Source organism: Schistocerca nitens, chromosome 3 (genome assembly GCF_023898315.1).
Source record: "Schistocerca nitens isolate TAMUIC-IGC-003100 chromosome 3, iqSchNite1.1, whole genome shotgun sequence".
Classification (NCBI taxonomy): Eukaryota; Metazoa; Arthropoda; class Insecta; order Orthoptera; family Acrididae; genus Schistocerca; species Schistocerca nitens.
The window spans coordinates 261038285-261064857 of record NC_064616.1 but is presented as its reverse complement, the minus strand read 5'-3'; the positions used below and the strand labels follow the sequence as shown (position 1 = coordinate 261064857).

Sequence of the window (26573 nt, the reverse complement as noted above, 5' to 3'; positions counted from 1 at the left end):
CTTTTTATATAGCATCATGCTCCAAACCCAGGTTTGTTAATCGATTAATCATAGCATGAAAATATGGGTATTTCTGTGATTTTGGATGAGAGGAATGTTCATTAGTAATGCTGTCTGTTGTGATCGGTTTCCGAAAAATCTTGAATGTGTCTGCATAAATGTTCTTGTGGTCAAATCCAGATGATTTATTGTTTTTTGTTTTCTAATTCTATAATGAATTTTATTTTGTGGTGCAGATTGTTGAGAGTATCATGTATTAGCTGAAATTCTTCATCATTTCCAGTTATTAACATTAGCATGTCGTCAACATATCTCAAATTTGTTACGATTTTGGCGAGTATTACGTTTGTGGCGCGAAAGAATTTGTCTCCTGAATTATTTAAGGAAATGTACGGTATTAAGTCTGCTATGCTACATACCATGGCTACACCATCTGCGTGAGTATAAATTTACCATCGAACTGAAACTAATTTTTCTGAAGTATGAAGTTTACTAATTGAACGATCTCATTGATGCCTGTTATGGTGGTTTTTCTGTGACGTAGTAAATTGTGTTCTATTATGGCAATTTTTTCGTCTATTGCAAAGTTTGTATAGAGACTTGTAACACCAAAAGAGACAAATATGCCGTCTGCAGGATTTTAATGTCTTATTTTTTGTGCTAGCAATCTAGAGTTTTCTAATGTGTATTGTTTATTAAAACTGTATAGTTTCTTTAGAATTATATGCAGTTTTTTGCTAAGCAAATATGTGGGACTGTTTATATTATCATCGACTGTCTGGACAGGGGTAGATATTTAATGAATTTTTGGATGTCCACGTAATTTAGATGTTCTAGGAGTCATTAACAAACATGGTCATTTTTCGTAGTCGGATAGAATAGTATTCCACTGTTTGATGATTTTCTTTGTTTGTGCTGCATATTTGTTTGTGGGATCTATATTGATTTTTGTGATGTTATTTACTACGAGAAAGTCATTTAATTTTATATATAGGCATTTCATTTTAGTATGAGTTAACTATTACCTTTGTCTGACTTTATTGTCATTGTGTTATTATATGTTAGTGTATCATTAATTTGACATAATATAATACAGTCTTTGTTCTGGTCTTTGCAGTTATTGGTGATTTTTGTATTGCATTCGCTGTCCTACTAATTGTCTGTTTTTGTTGTTTTATAGGTAATCTAGCTGCGCAAATTGCTATTTTAGTTGTTGTTATAAGTTGTTTCCTGATAATGTTGTGAAATTTGGGTTCTAGATTATATTCTAAATCCTTTTCTAATAAATTTTCTTCGTCCTTTGTGGATGCTAGGGGAGTTAGTATTTATATTCTTTTATAAAATCGAAATGGGGGTGTTTGTGGTGAACTTTTTGTACGATATTGAATTTTTGTAAGGTTTTCAATTTTCTTTTTGTTTGTAAATGGTACATATTGGCTAATATCAGGTACATATTTACCTATAAATTTTGAAACATAATCAGACGTAAGTGGATTGATACTGTTACTAATGTCTAAGTCTGCAAGATACATATCTTGATTGAGGTACACTTTGCGATCGACTTTGTTCTTGATTTCTTGCCGTATCCATACATTTGCCGCATATTGCTTCGTCATATATGTCATATAAGGACATTATCAAATTATGTTATGAGACAAAAGGCGCTGCTGAGTTTGATTACATTGGTTGTTACTATAGGCCTGTTTCGGCGTGATTCCCACCTTCAAGTTATCTATGAAAAGCGCATGGTTTGGTACAATATTTCATATTTTTAAGTAGATATTTTAACCTGTTACAGAATTACGGTTTGCTACGTACTTCAAGTGCTCTTGATCTCCATATCAATATCGATGTCTTACATCTGCATTCGATAGCAAATTCTCTTTTTCAGAAATGCTTTGCTCGATAGCATATGTTGCCACTAGCACTCCGAGATAAGTTGTAAAATTTCTGATACAAATAATTGCAGTTGTCTGCTCACTTTGAGGTGGGTCACCACACTGCTGTGGGTGATAGGCACAGGTAGAAGAATCTGCGTTTTCGAGAAAGTGATAATGTCGATCATACTAAGGATGAAATATCAGTTTAAGGTGGATTCAGTTCATGTCAGTTGGCAAGACCTGTTTGGTAGAACAGTTATTTGACTCATATGTTTATTGGGCCAGGGATTTTATTTCCTTTCAAGTCTGACCCAACAGACGGCCGCACCGTTGGGATGTGGTCCTGACTGTTGGCGAGAAACGAGCTAGCACCTGACATCCGGTGGAATGTCACTGTCTGCCTGCCTGGAACTGATGGGTTCGTTTTTCTGTAGTCCGTGTAAAGCGTGCTGTAGGGAAGATGTACGATATTTATTAAGTGTGGCGGTCGAAACATACTAGGCTAGAAATGGATTTTTCCCTGACTTCTTTAAGACGGAAAGAAACTTCCCAAATTTCCGAACAGAAAGTATCACTTTCCAGAGATGCGTGAATGGCTGAGAAGCCTGAATGTATCAAAAGTTTTGGGTAGCCCAAAGAATCTTCGTGTCGGTCGGCAACTTTCCTGGTTGCAGCATTAATGGGACTATAGAGCTTAGATCGGAAATTAGAGATACATAGTGATCGACAATGTGTTTCTCCATGCAAGGTAACTTTAGGAGAATTTGTATACGAGGGGCGTTCGATTAGTGATGCAACACGTTTTTCTTAAAAGCTGAGTGGTTTTATTCAGGATTCCAGTACACCATATTACTCCACACTGTTGGCTACAAAACCTTATTTCCCAACGTAATCGCCGTTCCGTGCGACAGCCTTACGCCATCTTACTGGGTGGACCTGTATGCACGAATGGCACCACTCTATTGGTCGACGTCGGAGCCAACGTCTTGCTGCATCAACAACCTCCCTCGTAACGGGAAAGCAATTTCGCACTGATGGTCCTTCTTTGCTCTTTGTAATATTCTGTTAGCCGGCGAGGAATCCAGCGGGCACACACGTTTGAGTATCTCACCTGGTAGACGAGTGTGTGAAGCACTACCAACAGACGTCCAGTCGTGGAGCGAGGTGTTTCACTGTGATCCGTCGATCACCACGAATGAGAGTGTCAGCACTTTCCTACATTGCATGAGTTACAGCTATGTGCGGCCAGCCGGCATGCGGAAGATCGGACAGATATGCGCGACCTTATTGCGATGATGACAAACGACTCGCCCAACGATTCACCGTGCTTTTGTTCATTGTCAGTTCCCCATAGACATTCTGCAAGTGCCCATAAATACGAGGGTCACTCCAAAAGAAATGCACACTATTTTTGTAAAAATACAGTTTTCATTCTGCATGTGTGAAAGTTTTACAGTGTGTAGATACATCCTTCCTGCTTGTTTTCAAACTTAGTTCAACCTGTTCCCGTGAGTGGCACCGTCACAGCATGTCGATGGCTGCTACACTTGACGTTCGTCAGAAGCAACGTGCTGTCATAGAATTCCTGTGTTGTGAAAACGAGACAGTGGGAAACATCCACAAGAGGTTGAAAAAGGTGTATGGAGATGCTGCTGTCGATCGCAGTACAGATAGTCGGTGGGCAAGCAGGTTACGTGATGAAAGCGGGCACGGCAATAATGAGGATTGTCCTCGCAGCGGCAGCCCTCGTACTGCACACACTCCATACTGTTGATAGTGGTTCACAAAGAACAAGAAAAACGGTATGCAGCGAACTTTTGGAACAGTACGAGAATAGTGGAGATAAATTTCTTGGAAGAATTGTGACAGGTGATGAAACATGGCTCCATCATTTTTCACCAGAGACGAAGAGGCAATCAATGGAGTGGCATCATACAAATTCACCCACGAAAAAAAATTCAAAACCGCACCTTCTGCTGGAAAAGTTATGGCTACGGTGTTTTTCGATTCTGAAGGACTCTTGCTTGTGGACATCATGCCAAGTGGAACCACCATAAATTCTGATGCATATATGACGACACTGAAGAAACTTCAAGCTCGACTGAGTCGTGATCGACCACATCGGCAAAAGCAGGATGTTTTGCTGTTGCACGACAATGCATGGCAACATGCCAGTCAAAAAACCATGGAAACGATCACAAAATTCGGATGGGCAACACTGAAACACCAGCCTTACAGTCCCGACCTGGCTCCATGCGACTATCATCTCTTTGGGAAGCTGAAAGACTCTCTTCGTGGAACAAGGTTTGAAGATGATGACTTTCTTATGCACGCTGCCAAACAGTGGCTCCAACAGGCTGGTCCAGAATTTAACCGTGAGGGTATACAGGTGCTGGTTCGAATATGGCGTCAGGCAGTTGAGATGGATGGAAATTATGTGGAAAATGAAAATATTGTTCCTAAAGGATGTATCTACACACTGTAAAACTTTCAAACATGTCTTTTGGAATGACCCTCGTATCTGCGATGCTCTGGTTTTCTGTGAAAAGAATTTCAGTAACAGCTCTGCTTGGGAGGTACCTCCGTTACAAATCCAATTTTGAAGGTTACGCCTAGCGCCGCCACCTATCAGTACTCATGAAGCTATAGAGGCTGAAGCGGGTATATCGATGTCCGACAACAAATTACGCATTTTTTCAGTCGAAACTGTCTGAGAAAAAAATGTGTTGCATTACTTACTGAACGCCCCTCTTATTTGTTTACCATACGCGGTCGTGGAGTTCTGAGCAGTTTTTCCGTGGTTTGGAAGGCAAGTGTGCGGGTTAATATGTGCATACCGCATATTGTTGTTTAGGAAAAGGCCTGTATTTTAACGTAGAATCATGAGCTAACTGGAGGTGCTGGTGGGTGGGAGAACTGCAGCTCACAAGGGTTAGTTAAAAGCAATTAATTAGTTTCAGTGGGAATCCGGAATTTTATTGTATTTTGTGGCTTACGTGGCTTTAAGTCTTTGCGCAATGATCTAAAGGAGATACATGGAACCAGCGGGAGGCGGTAAACTGACAGACTGCGGGAAAAGTTCTCGCGACCTAAGTTTTGGCTTTGGAGTCTTCATGAATGGAGAATAAGACTGCCGCAAAGCATTTATTATTTGTTGTGACTGCTGTCACAGAGTGCTGCATTGCACGCAGAATAAATGTCAGTTTATGAAGGTGGGTACACAGCAACAAGTGACAGAAATAATAAAAGATAAAATACGTATTTTAGGCATAGTAAATAGAGTTCAACTCGTATGAAGAGTATCATTATAAAATACACAAGTCCATTACTGATCACCTACGTACAGAGTCCAAACAAAGTAAGTTATCTGTCTCAAATCCAGTCCAGGAGCATCGACTTGCAGGGTGTGAGCCAGTCTGCAGACACTCATAGAACACATTAGATAGCTTGAAGGTCGCTCGACGGCAACTCGATGACCACTGGTTGGCAACTCATCGATAACTCTTCGAAGGATTCAGAGGTCGGTGCTAATAACTTCCCATCATAACTTCACACCACTGAAGCTCTGGAACTGGAACTGCCTGTCTGGAGCCATACAGGCTCCTAAACACCACCTGATTGGAAAGAAATTGGCCCTGTTCTTTTCCCGTACACATGACTGACGTAAGAAGTAGCACCATGACATTGGCCTCGCCTTTCCGAGTTGTCGCCTTCTCCAAGCCTGCCCGCAAACGATACTGCGGTTTTGCTGCTGATGCCTGCAGAGTAGGCAACTCGGCAAACATGACTGTACAGTGGGACACTGCATTACAGCTACTGGAGTATTCATAACATACGAACTTCGGAATCATAAGTACAGACTTCGACCGAGGTAGTTGACCAATATAGCTATCTCAGCGTAGTTTCACTTCCATTGTCACGCAAGCAACACATAATGTGACTTGAACAAAACCATATTGGAAGTTCTGGCTTCCACATTCAGCATATCTCGTGTATTTTTGTTTCGAAAAAGTCACAGAAATGTTTAACAAACATGATATTGTTTTACTCCCTTTTTTTCAAAATTTCCCGTCTGAAACTTAAAAATACGTCGTACTATTTAAGTACCTATAGTTGCTCCAATATCTCATATGTCAAGCCTATTAACCGAACAATGAAACACTCCCCAATTTTCTTACAGTTAGTTACCAGAAACCTTGGTTCAACATCCGAACTATTTGGGAACAACGGAGATGTCCACGTTATGTGCTACACCTAGTATATCCTGTGTTAACGTTGCGACTCTAACTTAGATATTCAAAATAAAGTTCCGCAGCACGTAAGATGACGAAATCGAGTAAAGCGAACGCTTATAACTATTACAAACCCTATTCTAACGTGAACCTTAGCTGAAGTCTGTTCCTACAAAGATAGAAAATAAAAACTGCTTTGTTTGTTCTGCCTGCAGAAAGATTATGTAGTTGCACATCTGCGATTATCTGGAGTTTTATGTTATTCGAATAACAGCATCTTCTATGGAATAAGTTCAGCATTGTGTTTACTCTGAAACGGAGACCCTCAATTTTTGTTTCATAAGCCGTGCCCTTCCTTATTTCCTGTTACTGCTGCCACACTTCATCGCTCACTTTATTTTATTAACCAAATATTTCTGTAGATGTTGCAATATAATGGACGTCATTACAGACAATCTGGCTTACGTTTAGAATAAAAAACAAGAGAAACTCCGCTCGAACAGGCATGAATCCAATGGTACTGACCGGCCACCGTGCCACCCTCAGCCCTTAGGCGTCACCGGATGCCGAGGGGCATGTGGTCAACACACCACTGTCCCAGCCGTTCTCAGTTTTCGTGAGCAGTGCCACTACTTCTCTATCAAGCAGCTCCTCAATTGGCCTCACAAGGGCTGAGTGCAATCCGCTTGCCAACAGCACTCGGCAGACCCGGATGGTGACTCTTCCAAGTCCTAGCCAAGATCGACAGCGCTTAACTTTGGTGATCTGACGGGAAGCGATGCTACAACTGCGGCAAGGCAGTTGGCCTATATTTAGGATACTGTCTCTTTTTCGTATACAGAAGAGCATAGAGCCTACATTTACATCTACATGGATACTCTGCAAATCTCATTTAAGTGCCTGGCAGAGGGTTCATCGAACCACCTTCACAATTCTCTATTATTCCAACCTCTTATAGAGCGCGGAAAGAACGAACACCTATACCTTCCCGTGCGAGCTCTGACTTCCCTTATTTTATCGTGGTGATCGTTTCTCCCTATGGAGGTCAGTGTCAACAAAATATTTTCGCATGCGGAGAAGAAAGTTGGTGATTGGAATTTCGTGAGAAGATTCCGTCGCAGCGAAAAACGCCTTTGTTTTAATGATGTCCAGCCCAAATCTTGTATCATTCCTGTGACACTCTCTCCCATATTTCGCGTTAATACAAAACGTGCTGCCCTTTTTCGAACTTTTTCGATGTACTCCGTCACCTATCTGATAAGGATCCCACAGCGCGCAGCAGTATTCTAAAAGACGACGGACAAGCGTAGTGTAGGCAGTCTCCTTAGTAGATCTGTTAAATTTTCTAAGTGTCCTGCAAATAAAACGCAGTCTTTGGTGAGCCTTGCCCTCTACATTTTCTATGTGTTCCTTCCAATTTAAGTTGTTCGTAATTACAATACCTAGGTATTTAGTTGAATTTGCGGCCTTTAGATTTGACTGACTTATCGTGTAACCGAAGTTTAACGAATTCCTTTTAGCACTCATGTGGATGACCTCACACTTTTCGTTATTTAGGGTATACTGCCAATTATCGCACCATTCAGATATCTTTTCTAAATCGTTTTGCAACTTGTTTTGATCTTCTGATGACTTTATTAGTCGATAAACGACAGCGTCATGTGCAAACAACCTAAGACGGCTGCTCAGATTGTCTCCCAAATTGTTTATATACATAAGGCACAGCAAAGGGCCTATAACACTACCTTGGGGAACGCCAGAAATCACTTCTGTTTTACTCGATGACTTTCCGTCAATTACTACGACCTGTGACCTCTCTGACAGGAAATCACAAATCCAGTCACATCACTGAGACGATGTTCCATAAGCACGCAATTTCTCTACAAGCCGCTTGTGTGGTACAGTGTCAAAAGCCTTCCGGAAATCCAGAAATACGGAATCGATCTGAAATCCCTTGTCAATAGCACTCAACACTTAATGTGAATAAAGAGCTAGTCGCGTTTCATAGGAACGATTTTTTCTAAACACATGTTGATTGTGTGTCAATATACAGTTTCCTTCGAGGTAATTAATAATGTTTGAACACAATATATGCTCCAAAATCCTGCTGCATATCGACATTAACGATATGGGCCTGTAATTTGGTCGATTACTGGTTCAAATGGCTCTGAGCACTATGCGACTTAACTTCTGAGGTCATCAGTCACCTAGAACTTAGAACTAATTAAACCTAACTAACCTAAGGACATCACACATATCCATGCCCGAGGCAGGATTCAAATGGTTGAAATGGCTCTGAGCACTATGGGACTCAACTGCTGAGGTCATTAGTCCCCTAGAACGTAGAACTAATTAAACGTAACTAACCTAAGGACATCACACACATTCATGCCCGAGGCAGGATTCAAACCTGTGACCGTAGCGGTCGCTCGGCTCCAGACTGTAGCGCCTAGAACCGCACGGCCACTCCGGCCGGCTTAGTGGATTACTCTTACTACCTTTCTTGAATATTGGTGTGACCTGTGCAACTTCCCATCTTTGGGTACGGATCTTTCGTCGAGCGAACGGTTGTATATGATTGTTAAGTATGGAGCTAATGCATCAGCATACTCTGAAAGGAACCTAACTGGTATAGTGTCTGAACCAAAACACTTGCTTTTATTTAGTGATTAAGTTGCTTCACTACTCCGAGGATATTTACTTCTACGGAACTAATGTTGGCAGCTGTTCCCGATTCCTATTCTGGAATATTTACTTCGTCTTCTTTTGTGAAGGCATTTCGGAAGGCTGTGTTTAGTAACTCTGCTTTGGCAGCACTGTCTTCGATAGTATTTCCATTTCTATCGCCCAAAGAAGGCATTCATTGCTTTTTGCCGCTAACATACTTCACATACGACCAGAATCTCTTTGGATTTTCTGCCAAGTTTCGAGACAAAGTTTCGTTGTGGAAACTATTATAAGCATCTCGCATTAAAGTCCGCGCTAAATTTCGAGCTTCTGTAAAAGATCGCCAATCCTGGGGATTTTGCGTCTGTTTAACTTTGGCATGTTTGTTTCGTTGTTTCTCCAACAGTGTTCTAACCCGTTTTGTATACCAAGGAGGATCAGCTGCGTCGTTTGTTAATTTATTTGGTATAAATCTCTCAATTGCTCCCGATACTATTTGTTTGAATTCAAGCCACATCTGGTCTACACTTATATTATTAATTTGGAATGAGTGGAGATTGTCTCTCATGAAGGCGTCCAGTGAATTTTTATCTGCTTTTTTGAATAGGTATATTTTTCGGTTAATTTTGAAGGATTTGGGGATTACAATATTCAATATCGCTACGACAACCCTGTGTTCACTAATCCCTGTATCGGTTTTGATGCTCGTTATTAACTCAGGATTATTTGTTGCTAAGAGGTCAAGTGTATTTTCACAACCGTTTACATGTACTTTCGCAAACATATCGAGGGTAAATTATAGTCACCACCAACTATTATCGTATGAGTCGGGTACGTGTTTGAAATCAAACTCAAGTTTTCTTTGAACCTTTCAGCAACTGTATTATCTGAATTGGGATCTCGGTAAAAGAATCCTATTATTATTTTATTCCAGTCGCCAACAATAACCTCTGCCCATACTAACTCACAGGAAGTATCTACTTCAATTTCGCGACAAGTTAAACTACTTCTAACACCAACAAACACGCCACCGCCAACCGTGTTTAGCCTACCCTTTCGGAACACCGTTAGATTCTTCGCAAAAATTTCGGCTGAGTTTATCTCCGGCTTTAGCCAGCTTTCAGTGCCTATAACGATTTGAGCGTCAGTGCTTTCTATTAGTGCTTGGAGCTCTGGTACCTTCCCAACACAGCTAAGCAATTTGCAACTGTTGTACCAATGGTTCCTGTATCTACGTTCTTCCTGTGTTCAGCCTGCACCCTTTGTGACTGAAGCCCTTCTTATGTTTTCCCGAGACCCTCTAACCCAAAAAACCGCCTAGTCCACGCCACACAGCCCCTGCTACCCGTGTAGCCACCTCCTGCGTATAGTGGACACCTGATCTATTCAGCGGAACCCGAAACCCAACCACCCTTTGGCGCAAGTCGAGGAATCTGCAGCCTACACGATCGCAGAACCGTCTGAGCCTCTGATTCAGAGCATCCACTCGGCTCTGTACCAGAGGTCCGCAGTCCGTCCTGTCGACTATGCTGCAAATGGTCAGCTCTCCTATCATCTTGCAAGCAAGACTGGCAGCCTTTACCACTTCTGTTAGCCGCCGAAACCAGAGACAATCTCTTCTGATCCAAAGTGATACACATCATTGGTACCGACGTGAGCGACCACCTTCAGTTGATTGCACCCTGTGCTCTTCATGGCGTACGGGAGGACCCTTTTCACATCTGGAATGACTCCACCTGGTATGCACACGGAGTGAACATTGGTTTTCTTTCCCTTCTTGGCAGCCATGTCCCTAAGGGGCCCTATAACGCGCCTAACATTGGAGCTCCCAACTACCAATGATCCTACCCTCTGTGATTGTCCGGATATTGCAGGCTGAGTGGTTTCCTCTGAAACAGGAGCGACAGCATCTGGCTCAGCGATAGTGTCAGTCATAGACAGCACCTGGAACCAGTTTGTCAGAGAAGCCGGGGAGGCCTTACGTGCGGCCGCCTGGGAAGTCTTTCGTCGCCTGCTTCGCCCCAGGGCGACCTCCCACTCGACCACAGGTGAGGGGTCAACCTCAGTGCTAGCAGTAACTGTGTTGGCCACCAGTGAGGACCCATCGGAGGACTCGGACGTGCTGGACGTCAGTTGGATCCCCACGGCCGGCTCACAACAGTGGTGCCCATCCACTGCAGCCTCAAGCTGTGTAACAGAAGCCATTACAGCCTGAAGCTAAGAGCAAAGTGTCACCAACTCGGCTCGCATCCGCACACAACAGTCGCAGTCTCTGTCCATACTTAAGACCGCGGAAAACTAAGCTATGCAGATAAATGGACTATCGGCACGTGCTGCGCAACTCTACTGTAGACCCTGACGAAATCGCAGGAACTGTGTCTAATAATACGCAGATATTCAAAAACCTAACTACCGAAGCACTCAGGTGAAACTAAATAATTCGCCCCTGATTAGGAACTTGTAATAAGTCACAAAATCGGTTTACTTTCCGATGCAAACGAAAACGCGAGAACTGTGGCTATTAGATATTAAATTTACACGAAGAAACTCAAGAAACTAAACTATTAAAGCACACCGGTGATATAATGAAATTCGCTCCTGGTTAGGAACTCGTAAATGCCACAAAAGCGGCTACTTCCCTGTTGCTGCGACTGTCTCGGTCGGCTGCTACTGCCTGAGTCTACCTAAATCATCCGTTCTAAGTTCCTGAAATTGATTCGGGGGCGAATACACCGAAAATGCCGTTAAAACACGAAGGAATTAAAGACATAGGCTGCAAGTGGGAGTGGTAGAAATCAATGGGGAAAGCTGGAAATTTGTGGCGGACTGAGTTTCGAACCCGGGTCTCCTGTTTACTAGGCAGATGCGCTGACCAATTCGCCAACAGGACACACAGGTTATGGCAACTGCACGGACTACATTTCCCGTAAGACCCATATTCTTAACTTATCCACACACTACTAATGTAATGCCCTTAGTCCATTATCCTCATTACTCGCGACGTTTCGCCGATTCTAGTAAGAGTTCGAGCGTTGTGCGTCTGCATTGGCTGTCCTCGATATATAGGTTGAATCACCTAAAACTTGCACCGCAGATAGTGCGGAAATGGAAAGTGCTATTGATGTGCGGTTTTTACAGACTGTATTGATAGTCAGAGGCTGGTATTTTTAGCCAATCAATAGATTGTAATAATACTTGGAAAGTGTATTTTCTTGTGATTCGCCCTGGGGAGGGAGGAAGAGAGAGAGAGAGAGAGAGAGAGAGAGAGAGAGAGAGAGGGAGGAGAAATGCCGTAAGATGTTACGATAACTCCACAGCATAATCTTTAATAAGTAAGTGCGGTACATAGCTTAAATAAAGGGTAATATTAAGGGAAAGGTAAATACATGTAAGTTTAATGTTACTGAATTTATTTAGAAATAATTTATTAAATAAATTACTTATTCTCTGTTGCTTTCGAACTTTTACAATCTAGGCAATCTTGTAAAACATGTGAAAATTCTATACTATATCTAATGAAAAATGAAATAAGATCTCTTTATATAGTATGGCACACAACGATTGAAACTTGGAAACGTTTACATAAAAATACAGATTAATCTGAAAGAAGAAACATAACACAGGCGACTTTAGTCATGTCGAACAGCTAGAAGATAATCCTCGTCTTTTTTATTAGAACTTTTCTTAACGTAAGCCAAAGTCTTTTCGTCATTTTATTATTATGTTATACCTTTAAGAGACGTCGGCTGTCGATATGTTTCACAACTGTTTGGTGATACGTGCTAAAATCTTTGTGAAACATAAATCGTCTTGTCTGCATTTCAAAGGGAGGAGAAGTGATAAACTCCCGTTACCAGTTTCTTATGGTAGCAATGTTCGCTGTGGGAAAAATATTTTCCGGTACGTAACAAAGCGGCTATAGGACATTGATGAATTTGCGAACCCAGTCGTTTACGTGCAAAATGCATTAAAATACACCGTGTGTCCTGCGGCATTAGCTCGACGCTGTGAGGCCTAATGCTAGATCACTCCTGAAGAGAGATCACTCATTTGTTTAAGATAAAATTAGTAGTGGAACAATCTTTCTCTTTCACGTTTCCCACCTTACACTTGTTTCAAATGAGTCGATATGTTTCACAACTGTTTGGTGATATGTGCTAAAACCTTTGTGGAACGTAAATCCTCTTGTCTGCATTTCAAAGGGAGGAAAAGTGATAAGCTTTCTCAAATAATTCACCTGGAAACTAAAACAGAGTAGTTGTTTAGTATTAGTTTTGAGTATCTGTTTATCAAATTGGAGAAACAGCTTCAGGAACAAAGTTTTTAAACATCAAAGCTGGTTCTTTCACCTTTAAAAACAAATGTACGTAGCACCTGCACTTTTACTGTAAGTGATAACCGACAACAGAGAGATGAACTTCGGAAAGCAAATATAAGAAGAAAATTTAATAAGGATTTAGTAGCAGGTGATGGGGAGATTTTTTCCTTTCAGCCAAAGGCTTGTCTGTTTTTCCAATATTAGCTGCAGGCACTGCGTCCTAAAAGCCAGTACAGGGTTAGCCTCTCTCAACTTGTTTATTCTCTGTGTTGCTGCAAGCGATTTTGTTTATCGAGCTCACCTTGCTAGCAGATAATGGAATAAGAAAACAGCTTTAAAAACTGGCAGACTCTTTGATATAACCCACTTCATTACACCACTACACTGAGTCTTATTTTGCTTTTCAAATGCAACAAAGCTTCGTACGCATAATTACCTGCTGTCAATAAGTCATGCGCTAAACCTTATATTTCGTGCACATCTACCTTAATAACTAGTTTATTTTAGGTTGCAACACAGTTAATCCTAACCTCGTACCCTTCAGACTGTAGGAAGAATATAAACGATAATCAATAGCAATGAGTAATACTATTAAAAAATAGCTAATATTTTTAGTGCAATCTACTGACGAAACTAAACAAGCCAAATGGCATTTTAGAAAATAAACAATCCGTTAGAAATATGGTCTTCCAAGAGCTTACTGCGAAATATTGCAGTTAATGATTCACAATAATGTGATTACTTGTGGGGAAATGCAATAACGAGATTACGATCTGTTAACAACACTGTAAAGTGGCTGAAATGGTACATGCGTCCGTTTACTGTGATGTTCTAACAAGGAAAACTCCCCATCGCACCCCTTCAGATTTAATGGTAGGATGGCCCAGTGGATAGCCGGTTACAAAATTTAACATAGATCAAGCATGAAAAGAGAAAAAAGATATACTGAACTGTGGAAGAAGAAGCAAAATCGGACCAGTGAACGGTCGAAGATCAAGATGTGCAACATCGAGCGAACTTGAATAACAGTGGGGTCTTGGCTATATGGACACGATGCTGGACTACGAAGGGAAAGATCCGTGTTGTCACATTTTTTTTCTTTTTCACAAAATTGTGAACTCGCCATCCGGTCATTGACGTGTTTGTTCGCTGTATTCAAATTTGTATCTGTGTCGTAATGTAACTTCCGTTTGCAACAGCGAGGTATAAGGAAGGGACCTCAGGAAGTACGTACCTCCTATTTGTTCTACACAAGTACCACATGTTATGACTCTTGCGTTCCGTTTTGGAAGTTCTGACTCTTGAATTCCTTTGCCGTAACATAGTTCATACCCGTTAATTTATTGTTGTCTTTTCTGTCAGAGGTCTATGTGGATTCTCGCTTGCTCTCTGCAGAAGGAGAAAAGACACGTCAATGACCGGACGGAAACTTCATAATTTTGTGAAAAAAAAATAGGGCAAGAAGGTGATTTGAACAGGGATGTCCCGCTTTGCAGTCAAACACCGTGATCACACAACGACGCCGTGATTCTTGCTAATCGCTCGATGTTTCACATCTTGTGCTTCAACCATTCACTGTTCCCACTTTGCTTCTTTTTTGACAGTTCAGTACACCTTCTTCCTGTTTTCATGCTTGATCTGTGTTCAGTTTTTAACGGACAATCTACTGGGTCAGTTTACCACTAAATCTGATGTTCTGGGGAGTTTTACTTGTAAGAGAGATATGTAAGTAAAGAAACTGTTACCAACAACAGGGAAAACAGACGAGCTTTTGGGCAACTTACTAGTTTCGGTACAGGGCTCATCCAAAGACGATCATTAGCCATACAGATGTAGTCTTTAGGTGCGGATATTACGACGTTGCAAAATGACTTCTCGTCGATTATATTGTCCGAATCACGTAACACGATAGTACAATGTGCCATCCTTATATCTGAGTACTCCAGGACTCATACGATAACTGTTTCTAGTGGCTTCTATCTTAAGGAGTTCCATCTTCCCTCTGTAACTCCCTCTTTGCAATCTGCCTCTTCCTCTCGAGTAATAACATTAGTGTTGAAAATTGCTGTCGAAATAGCAGCGGGTCGGATAAATGCGCAACCTAGTAGAATTTTGGGTCCATAACCTGTCATAGGGGTGGTTGTACATTATGCCATTTTCACCCTTAGGCCAACTTTGCTGTAGAATCGTTAAGATTTTACTGAGTTTCCTAGCAATTAATGAAACTGCAAAATACGGCAACATTTGCAAATAAAATTAATAAAATAGGGAAGTTAAGTAATTAAAGACGAGTATTTATGACGAAAAATTGAATAAAATTCATTTTGTTCAGTAAAACTGAATCCACTAGAGAATGGTGGCCTCACAATAAAACAGTTTTGACTAGAACACCTTGTCAGCTAGGTTCATATATGTCTGCAGTAATGGTAGCAGCACTTCTGACCTGGACAAGGCAAACTACCATACCTAGCGGACATCACACGTGGGCGATGGTTCAATCCCGCGTCCGGCCACCCTGATTTAGGTTTTCCGTGATTTCCCTATATCGCTCCAGGCAAATGCCGGGATGGTTCCTTTGAAAGGACACGGCCGACTTCCTTCCCCGTCCTTCCCTAATCTGATGAGACCGATGACCTCGCTCTCTGGTTTCCTCCCCCAAACTACCCCACCCAACCCATCACTCGTGGGAGATTAGTTTTCAAAGACCGGACGCGCCTTAACTTCTGGAAAATCAACAATTATAAATCTATTTAATTTTGTAGTCACTGAAAGGCGGGCAATAAAACTGTTCAGTGTTATCTGTTTAGTTTCCGTTTAGCGCTACTAGTTCGCGAGAAATTAATCTAAACAGACCCTGCAGTTCACTACAGGGAACTGCACCGCACGTTGCAAAACTTAACGTGTCAATTCGCTACGTAAATTCAAAAGCTAGCAAACTGGGCGTGTCGATAGACGAGTCCAATGCCGCTTAGAATGTTTTTATACGCCAAAAAGTAGGCAATATTAATAATAATTTAGGCAAAAGAAAAAGTTCTCGTAGTCTGCCAACAACTATCCCCCGCGGATGATGAATTGAGTTAAGAGTTCATCGGATAGCATAAAACTTAGTCTTGTGAAAAAGGACCGCCCGATAAGCTGCAAGCCGGCCGAAGTGGCCGTGCGGTTAAAGGCGCTGCAGTCTGGAACCGCAAGACCGCTACGGTCGCAGGTTCGAATCCTGCCTCGGGCATGGATGTTTGTGATGTCCTTAGGTTAGTTAGGTTTAACTAGTTCTAAGTTCTAGGGGACTAATGACCTCAGCAGTTGAGTCCCATAGTGCTCAGAGCCATTTGAACCATTTGATAAGCTGCAAAAATTTATATCCACCACGTTTATAAATTAACATAATTTTTTATGGCCAGTTGTTCCGAATCGTCTTTTGCCAACCTTTCACTTAATCTACTCCATTTACAATAGGACTTATGCACCATTCTCACATGGTAGAAGACTTCGTTAATGGAAGATTTAGGTAAATTCAATATCACTCTCAGAAAAACTGAATATTCTAAAGTAACAAAAACAGATTATGGATGTACCTACATTCCGCAAATTCTAGCTTAACTGCAAAGTTTTTAATTGCTTGTGACCTTAAAACTATTTAGTATATCGGAGCATGGTGCTCTTAGGTTAAAACATAAACAAGAATATTTCATTTGCCACCTCGTTTGAGTTCGTAGCTCCAAAAGTTCACATAAAATTTAAAAATGTAGCCCAAATGATTATTAATACTGCGTAGTTTTTGGCGTATAGAGAATCCTAAGCGGCAATGGACTCGTCTCATCGAAAAGCCCAGTTTGCTAGCTTTTGAATTAACGTAGCGCTAATGGAGCGTATTGCACTAAATATCCAAGATTTTTGCGTAGACATTTTATTTCTGTTATTACTCTCGCCATGACACCCGTTCTGTTCCGCCCGTGTGTTAGTGACGTACTTTTGGCGGCAGGGAAATTCACCGCGTGTTCAGTAGGTTCGTTCGAGTAACGGTTGCAACCATTGTGATCACGCGAATTCGTCCGACGGAGATATTCTATCAGTTCCAGTGGTTTGTGAATGGCCGAAAATTGTTCGAGTAGCAGCCAATGGATTGCAACTTTTTTCGACTGGTCAGAGGTATTTCTTCTATTGACTCCAAAGCGTTTAATAATCTTGCTCCAAAGAGAAAAGACCGCACATGCGCAAAACATTTTTTTGTGTTCAGTCTCGTAGCCTTCTCGTTGAATTAACTGAGCACTTGGTTCCTGCTAATCTTTCAAGTGGACGGCACATCTCAACCTAGTGATAATTTAATACACCTAGTGTAATTTTATTCCCTTGAGGGCTTTTTCTCCAGAAATGTGTTGTATATGTAAATCCTGGCTTATCGAAAGCAAAAGGAAGTCACTATCCTCTGTTAACTTCATTTTCAAAGTGAATAAGTTTTCACTCTTCCATACAAGGACCGGATCACAAGTTTCGATGATTGTGTGTCATATATTACACTCATTGCTATAAACGAAGTGCACATATAAACTTGGCTCACTTTAAATGGGAGGTGGCATTGATAGAAATATGCGTGCTATATTGTAACATATATTGGTGAAATTAAGCTGCATACCCGATTCATAACCACTTGAAATATTGCAGCCACTCCCTACCAACTAAACCACCGATATTTTTTCCTGAAATTAGATAATTTCCAGCATTTGTGATGTTTGGGCATTTACTACATTCCAGTTTATTAACATTGTTACCAATTATCGGTTATGTATTTTCAATCAGCAAGAAAATTATTGTTACCAACAGCAATGAGAAAATCTTATCATATTTTTCATCGTTTGCAAATAATCAAAATACGTAAAAAATGTTAATGAGGAAAGTGGTAAGGAATAATTCAGAACTTACCCAGTATACATTTTGTATCACCGCTGCTTCAAGAAGTGCCGATCACAAGTGGGAAGCAGTAATGTTTGACTCAATTTCGTTCATCATATCCAATGTTTTTGGAAAGCCTGCAACAGTGTTATTCATTTTTCATGTAATATGTTGCAGCAAAAGTTATTTATTTTTTCATATTTAACACGACGTGTTTCTAGAATTTCTAGTGGTCACGAGCAAATATTTGTAAGTATTTTGTGTGTCGTTCTGCCTCTCCTGCACTGTAGCGAGGCCTACGTGAAAGGCGCTGCAGTCTGGAACCGAGCGACCGCTGCGGTCGCAGGTTCGAATCCTGCCTCGGGCATGGATGTGTGTGATGTCCTTAGGTTAGTTAGGTTTAATTAGTTCTAAGTTCTAGGCGACTGATGACCTCAGAAGTTAAGTCGCATAGTGCTCAGAGCCATTTGCAGCCTACGTGAAAGGTGACCTGCGACTGCGTCTGTGTGCTACACACAGGCGCAGGTGCGACAGCGTTAGCAGTTCACGGTGCCATTTCCAGTTGGATATTTTGGTGCAAACGTGAAGACCATCATACATTGTGTGTAGATTACATAACAGCTGAGAAAGGGAAATTGAAACCAGTTTTAGCAGTACCAGTGCAATCTAGCTCAAAGGCGATTACTTAAAAGTTTACCTCAGTTTCGAGCTTTTGTGAAGCATGCAATCTTGGAACTTTATCTAATGAGGAAAATACGATTATTATATCACGCCAGCAAAGGAAAAACATTCAAAACGAAAAAAAATTGGGAAGAGAACGCACCACTACACATAAATTTTAATTATTTGGAAAATTTAAGTAACTTACGCCTTCTATTAGTTAAGAGGCGCCTGTTCCTTATTTTAGAACAGTTATCTGTGAAAATATTTCCTAAAAAGTCAAATTTTTTGAAATGATTTATTTCGCATCTTTACTGCCTCTGCCTTTAATAGACTCCACAACGAAACATTGTCTCGAAATTTGGTAGAAAATCCGAAGAAATTCTGGTCGTATGTAAAGTACACAAGCAGCAAGACGCAGTCAATACCTTAGTTGCGCAGTGTCGATGGTACTGTTACTGACGACTGTGCCGCTAAAGCGGAGTTATTGAACGCAGTTTTCCGAAATTCCTTCACCAGGGAAGACGAATGGAATATTCGAGAATTTGCAACACGAACAGCTGCTAGCATGAGTTTCTTAGAAGTAGATACCTTAGGGGTTGCGAAGCAACTCAAATCGCTCGATACGGGCAAGTCTTCAGGTCCAGATTGTATACCGATTAAGTTCCTTTCAGATAACGCTGATACAATAACTCCCTCCTTAGCAATCATATACAACCGCTCGCTCTCCGATAGATCTGTACCTACAGATTGAAAAATTGTGCAGGTCGCACCAGTGTTTAAGAAGGGTAGTAGGAGTAATCTATCGAACTACAGACCTATATCATTAACGTCGGTTTGCAGTAGGGTTTTGGAGCATATACTGTATTCAAACATTATGAATCACCTCGAAGGGAACGATCTATTGATACGTAATCAGCATGGTTTCAGAAAACATCGTTCTTGTGCAACGCAGCTAGCTCTTTATTCGCACGAAGTAATGGCCGCTATCGACAGGGGATCTCAAGCTGATTCCGTATTTCTAGATTTCCGGAAAGCTTTTGACACCGTTCCTCACAAGCGACTTCTAATCAAGCTGCGGGCCTACGGGGTATCGTCTCAGTTGTGCGACTGGATTCGTGATTTCCTGTCAGGAAGGTCGCAGTTCGTAGTGATAGACGGCAAATCATCGAGTAAAACTGAAGTGATATCAGGTGTTCCCCAGGGAAGCGTCCTGGGACCTCTGCTGTTCCTCATCTATATAAATGACCTGGGTGACAATCTGAGCAGTTATCTTAGGTTGTTCGCAGATGATGATGTAATTTACCGTCTAGTAAGGTCATCCGAAGACCAGTATCAGTTGCAAAGCGATTTGGAAAAGATTGCTGTATGGTGTGGCAGGTGGCAGTTGACGTTAAATAACGAAAAGTGTGAGAAGATCCACATGAGTCCCGAAAGAAATCCGTTGGAATTCGATTACTCGATAAATAGTACAATTCTCAAGGCTGTCAATTCAACTAAGTACCTGGGTGTTAAAATTACGGACAACTTCAGTTGGAAAGACCACATAGAAAATATTGTGGGGAAGGCGAGCCAAAGGTTGCGTTTCATTGGCAGGACTCTTAGAAGATGCAACAAGTCCACTAAAGAGACAGCTTACATTACACTCGTTCGTCCTCTGTTAGAATATTGCTGCGCGGTGTGGGATCCTTACCAGGTGGGATTGACGGAGGACATCGAAAGGGTGCAAAAAAGGGGAGCTCGTTTTGTATTATCACGTAATAGGGGAGAGAGTGTGGCAGATATGATACGCGAGTTGGGATGGAAGTCATTAAAGCAAAGACGTTTTTCGTCGCGGCGAGATCTATTTACGAAATTTCAGTCACCAACTTTCTCTTCCGAATGCGAAAATATTTTGCTGAGCCCATCCTACATAGGTAGGAATGATCATCAAAATAAAATAAGGGAAATCAGACCTCGAACAGAAAAGTTTAGGTGTTCGTTTTTCCCGCGCGCTGTTCGGGAGTGGAATGGTAGAGAGATAGTGTGATTGTGGTTCGATAAACCCTCTGCCAAGCACTTAATTGTGAATTGCAGAGTAATCATGTAGATGTAGATGTAGATGTAGAACTGACTAGACCGAAAGCTCGCAATAGTTAAAACTAAATATGAAAATTGAAAGGAGGGTGGAAATATAAAAGATGATAAAAATATGGTAAATTTATATGCCATAATGGGGGACTAATAGTACAAAATGTTTTTGATAATTCTGAGATGGCACTAAATTAATAGTGCTAATGGCACATGAGACAAATATAATAACTTTTTTTACTTTTGTATGGATCCACAGTCATATAAAACTTTCTGAAAGAGATGACCGGCATTTAACTGTACAACAGGTCTTTATTTCACAATATAGATTTCGGCCTGAGGCCATTATCAAGTATTTCAGCTGTAACAGATTAAAGCACAATAAAAGTACAATTATCAGACAAACTATCAGAAAAATACACTATGTGATCAAAAGTATCCGGACGCCCCCAAAAACATACGTTTCTCATATTAGGTGCATTTTGCTGGCACCTACTGCCAGGTGCTCCATATCAGCGACCTCAGTAGTCATTAGACATCGTGAGAGAGCACAATGGTGTGCTCTACGTAACGCACGAACTTCAAAGGTGGTCAGGTGATTGGGTGTCACTTGTGTCATACGTCTGTACGCGAGATTTCCACACACCTAAACATCCAAAGATCAACTGTTTCCGATGCGATAGTGAAGTGGAAACGTGAAGGGACACGTACAGCACAAAATCATACAGGCCGTATGTTCTTCAAATCAATCGTGAGCAATTGTGGCCCAGTGAAATGGCGCATTGTCAACCATGGAAATTCCATCGTTGTTTGGGAACATGAAGTCCATGAATGGCTGCAGATGATCTCCAAGTGGCCGATGGCCGAGCGGTTCTAGGCGTGCAGTCTGGAACCGCGAGACCGCTACGGTCGCAGGTTCGAATCCTGCCTCTGGCATGGATGTGTGTATTGTCCTTAGGTTAGTTAGGTAAGTAGTTCTAAGTTCTAGGGGTCAGAAGTTAAGTCCCATAGTGCTCAGAGCCATTTGAACCAAGTGGCCGAAGATAACCATTTAGAGTCAATGATCGATTCAGTAAGACCAGAGAACTCAGTCCATTCCATGTAAACACAGCCCAAACCATAACGGAGCCATCGCCAGCTCGCACAGTGCGTTGTTGACAAGTTGGGTTCGTAGCTTCGTGGGGTCTGCGCCACATTCGAACCCAACTTTCAGCTCTTACCAACTGAAATCAGGACTCATCTGACCAGGCCACGGTTTGCCAGTCGTCCATGGTCCAACAGATGCGGTCACGAGCCCAGGAGAGGCGCTGTAGGCGACGTCGTGCTTTTAGCAAAGGCACTCGTGTCGGTCGTCTGCTGCCACAGCCCATTATCTTCGCCGCATTGTCCTAACGAATTCGTTCGTCGTACGTCCCATATTGCTTTCTGGGGTTATTTCACGCAGTGCTGCTTGTCTGTTGGCACTGATGAGTCGATGCGAACACCGCTCGTTAAATGAAGGCTGTCGGCCTCTGCGTTGTCCGTGATGGGAGGTAATGCCTGAAATCTGGTCTTATCGACACACTCTTGACAGCATTCCCTATCGATTTCCGAAATGAAATTTCCAATGCGTCCACCATTCTGTGTTCAAAGTTCGTTAATACCCGCAGCGCGGCCACAATCACGTCGGAAACCCTTTCACATGAATCACCTGAGTACAAATGACAGCTCCGCCAATGCACTGCTCTTTTAAACCTTGTGTGCACGATTCTGCCGGCATCTGTACATGTGCATATCGCTATCCCGTGGCTTTTGTCACATCAGTCTATATCTAACTTGTGAAACGGATTCAGGAGACCAAACACAACGGGATTATCGGCAAGTAGTCAGCTGAGGACACCACCGCAAGTTTGCTAACAGGCGCAATTCTCACCCCTACCACTATTGGTATCCTGTTCTACTACAGAAAGCGCTGTATGCTCCTTCGACTATCCTTCCGTCACATTGTCAAGGGTATCGGGAGGATTCGTGCTGAAAGTCTCGCACGGCTGTGTGTGTGGTCTGCTGCCGCGGAAACCGCACTTTTAATGATGGCTGGTTCCTCGAGACCATGCGAAGCCTTGACCTCTAGCCCGTCCCAAGCGATAGGAGTTCCTATAGCCACAAAACCAGATGCATTAAAGATAAATAGCTACTATAAGTAAAAAATGTGAAGTTAATTACAGAGAGATGAGTTATCCATCAGCGTGTAATACAATGTAAATATCAGCAAGAAACCGAATCGCAAGGTGAATGAGGTAAGAAGAACCCCATATGCAAATGAAGTATGGAAATAAGACAAAAGTGTGAGGAGAAATCCTGAAACAGGCCGCCGCCTCACAAGATATTCATCGAACATAGTTCTATGTATGTCAGTTAACAGTCATTATTATTTAAAATTTTTTTGCGCGTGCCATTATATACACTGCTTGTTTCTTTTTACGCCCCTCAACCCGTCCATAATACATAATAAATAAGAACTCGCTTACAGAAAACTGTTCACATGTCATGACAAGTACACAGGAACATGCGCCTTGGTATATTTTGTGTACACTCCTACGTGTTTAACGAAAATCGGCACATACCAATAATTTTGCTTGGATATAATAATTTTGCTTACATTTACAAAAGTTGTTCATTACTTCGTGAGCACATCTTCCCACTTTTCAGTCCTCTGTTTCCACACTCGCACCGCGCTGCTGCTACGGTCGCAGGTTCGAATCCAGCCTCAGGCATGGATGTGTGTGCTGTCCTTAGGTTAGTTAGGTTTAAGTAGTTCTAAGTGTAGGGGACTGATGACCTCAGATGTTAAGCCCCATAGTGCTTAGAGCCATTTGAACCACACTCACATTATCAATTCAGCAAAAATAAATAAACAAAATCAGTTCTCTGTTCGCCCAAAGAAGTACATCACTAACTTATTTAAATAATCTTTACGTTCTATCATCAATATTAAAGATTATTTCAGTTATATTTTTAGACATTGATACCCACGTAATAAAATGAGTTTAAATAAATTCTGTTATTGCCCGCATCTCGTGGTCGTGCGGAAGCGTTCTCGCTTTCCACGCCCGGGTTCCCGGGTTCGATTCCCGGCGGGGTCAGGGATTTTCTCTGCCTCGTGATGGCTGGGTGTTGTGTGCTGTCCTTAGGTTAGTTAGGTTTAAGTAGTTCTAAGTTCTAGGGGACTTATGACCACAGCAGTTGAGTCCCATAGTGCTCAGAGCCAAATTCTGTTATTGTTCATCAATAATGGCTCGTATAGGATCTCTTTTCTTACAAGAGTACACGCTAAATGGCACTGCCAACTCAAAGTTCCATCTCATTTTTGAGGCATGTCTATTTGAAGCCCATAGATGTCGTAAGGATGAACTTTCTCACTGTCAACACCACTGTGTATTGGATGCGTTCTAAATGCACACACTTGACGCAAACTACACTGCTCTCAGTTTTCAGTAACAGTAATTTCCGTAAGACGGGGCATAGTTTCTTGGAGTATGTGATATGTACATTATCAAATACAGCAATCCGTCGACCTGGGAGATTTGGGATAACTTGCTCTTGCGACCTCTCAGTATATTATGTACTATTCACCTTATCTGTTTTTTGTATCGGAATGGTAAACTGCAGAATATTCTATATGAATTTTCTGCCTTGAGCTCGTATCCTTCGTAGAGATTTCTTTAGTCTAATCTCCATTCTACGTATTTTGCGCAAAAAATATAGTAGACATTATGCTGTGCATGTGACCCTAAGCTGCACTACTCTAATGTAGACTGTACCCACTGTTCGCAGGGGCACACGTGATTTCAACAGTCTTTGGACCTTGCAATTCGTGCTGTTAATTCCAATATTTGCCGCTGGAACAGATACTCTGATGACCTAAAATGTTGTGACTACCGCCCACCACGAGATTGAATGCCGTCTGGTGACACTGCGGGTACATTACGCGGCAGGGAAAAGTATATAAGCAGACTACAGATGAATGGGGAATCAGTTTAGCGATGATTCGAGCAGCACGTCGAGAAATAAACTGACATAAGCGACTTTGTCTGGGGGCCAAATGTTATGGCCCGGCGCGTAGGAACGGGAATCTGGTAATCTCGTAAACCAGGAAGCTGGCCGGCTGTTTGCTTCCTACTTTGGTGAGCATCTATGGAAAGTTGTTGAAATATGGTGTTGGACTTAAACGCCTCAGCACAGGACTTGGGGGCTGGAAGCCTGCTCCGTCTGTAAAGCAGAATAGGTGTCGATTTGTGGCAGATCTGACGATAGAGCACAATGCTCGTGCAGGCACATGTGTTCCAGAGGCCACCGCGCATCGAACATAGGGCTCCGCAGCCGACGCCCCCTACGTGTTCCCATGACGACCCAACAACATCGTCTGTTATGGTCGCTGTGGACACAGAATCATCGAATTTGGACCATAGATCAATGAAAACATGTCGCCTGGTTGGATGAATCGTCTCTTATTGATGGTGATGTCCGGATACGCTGATATTCAAGCGAACGGTTGCTCGAAACATGCACAACGCCACAGGCGTTGGCCAGTTGGGGCAACTTTGTGCTATGACTGACATTCACCTGGTCTTCCATGAAACCTATGGTGGTAAGCGACGCCACCATGATAGCTCTACACTATGTGAACATTACTGCGGACCACCTGTATCGCTTTATGTTTGAACACATCCCCCACGGGGATGGCGTATTCCAAATCAAAAGACCTGTATGGTGCTACAGTAGTTTGAGGAACATGATAGTTGATGTCTTGGCCATCAAAATTAGCCTGTTATGAACCCGATGCAACACATCTGGGATGCTATTGGGTGCCAGCTCCGTGCTCAACTACCACCAGCCTGTAATTTACGGGAAATGCGTAACCAGTGTGTACACCTCTGGTGCCACATACATGTGGCAACCTACCAATGACCTGTCGAATCCATGGCACACAGAATCGCTGCTGTATTGCGTTCAAAAGGTGGACCAACACGCTATTAAGCAGATTGTCGTAATGTTTTGGTTCATCAGTGTATTTCAGACGCGATTTTTAGTACTTAGGCTTTATTCCCAAACCAGGGGACCCATGGAAACCTTTCGCTGTTATGCAATTGTAAATAATGAGAGCATTTGGAATAAGAGTATCGTTGAGATAAGAGTAGTTGTAGAAATGAAGAGAAAGCGATTTTAAAAATGAACAGAATTATGTAAAATAATTGCTTGTAATTTCTGTCGATGGTAATTGTTAAATCCAGCCTAGTCGTCAAATATTATGTCTCCCTGCTCATTGTCAAATATGTGGAGTCTAGGAATCCTACGTACGCGATTCGCTAGACAAACAACGCAAACAAATCGTATTAATGAGTTTTATTACAAAATGAAAAGAGACAATACTTAACTTCGACAATTATACTGAAGTGTCGCAAGCATAGGGCGACAACAAAATAAGCAGTTTTCTTCAGTGTAGACAATCCTAAGTCGCTGCTATACAAGTGCCTAATTTTTAAGCTGCTATTCAACTGGGACGCGCCCCGTCTGGCGCGGCGCTTGTCGTCTTCACATAGGGGCCGCTGCTGTCGTGTTGTTGTCCTGGAAAGGGGTCGGTCAGCGTGCGATTGGCTGACGCCTTCTCACAGCCGTCTCTTCTTTATCGTTCTCGACTGGCGTGCCGGCGCTTGACTTAACGCCGTAACAGTAACATTTACATTTACCTCTTGTTGAAGAGAAATTTAGTGAGAAATTCGAATAAAAAATACAAAGAAGTACATAAATGCTAAATTTAAAGGTTAGAACGTAGTGTTCGCTTGTTACCTGGTATATCTCTGACGCCACCATAACCCT

The 26573-nt window shown here is 42.0% G+C and overlaps 1 protein-coding gene across 1 annotated transcript in view; it reads left to right on the top strand.

Moving 5' to 3' along the window:
- LOC126249170 (dopamine beta-hydroxylase) overlaps positions 1-26573 on the top strand; it is a 140373-nt gene that overhangs the window by 20994 nt on the left and 92806 nt on the right. The gene's annotated exons all lie outside the window — the stretch shown is intronic.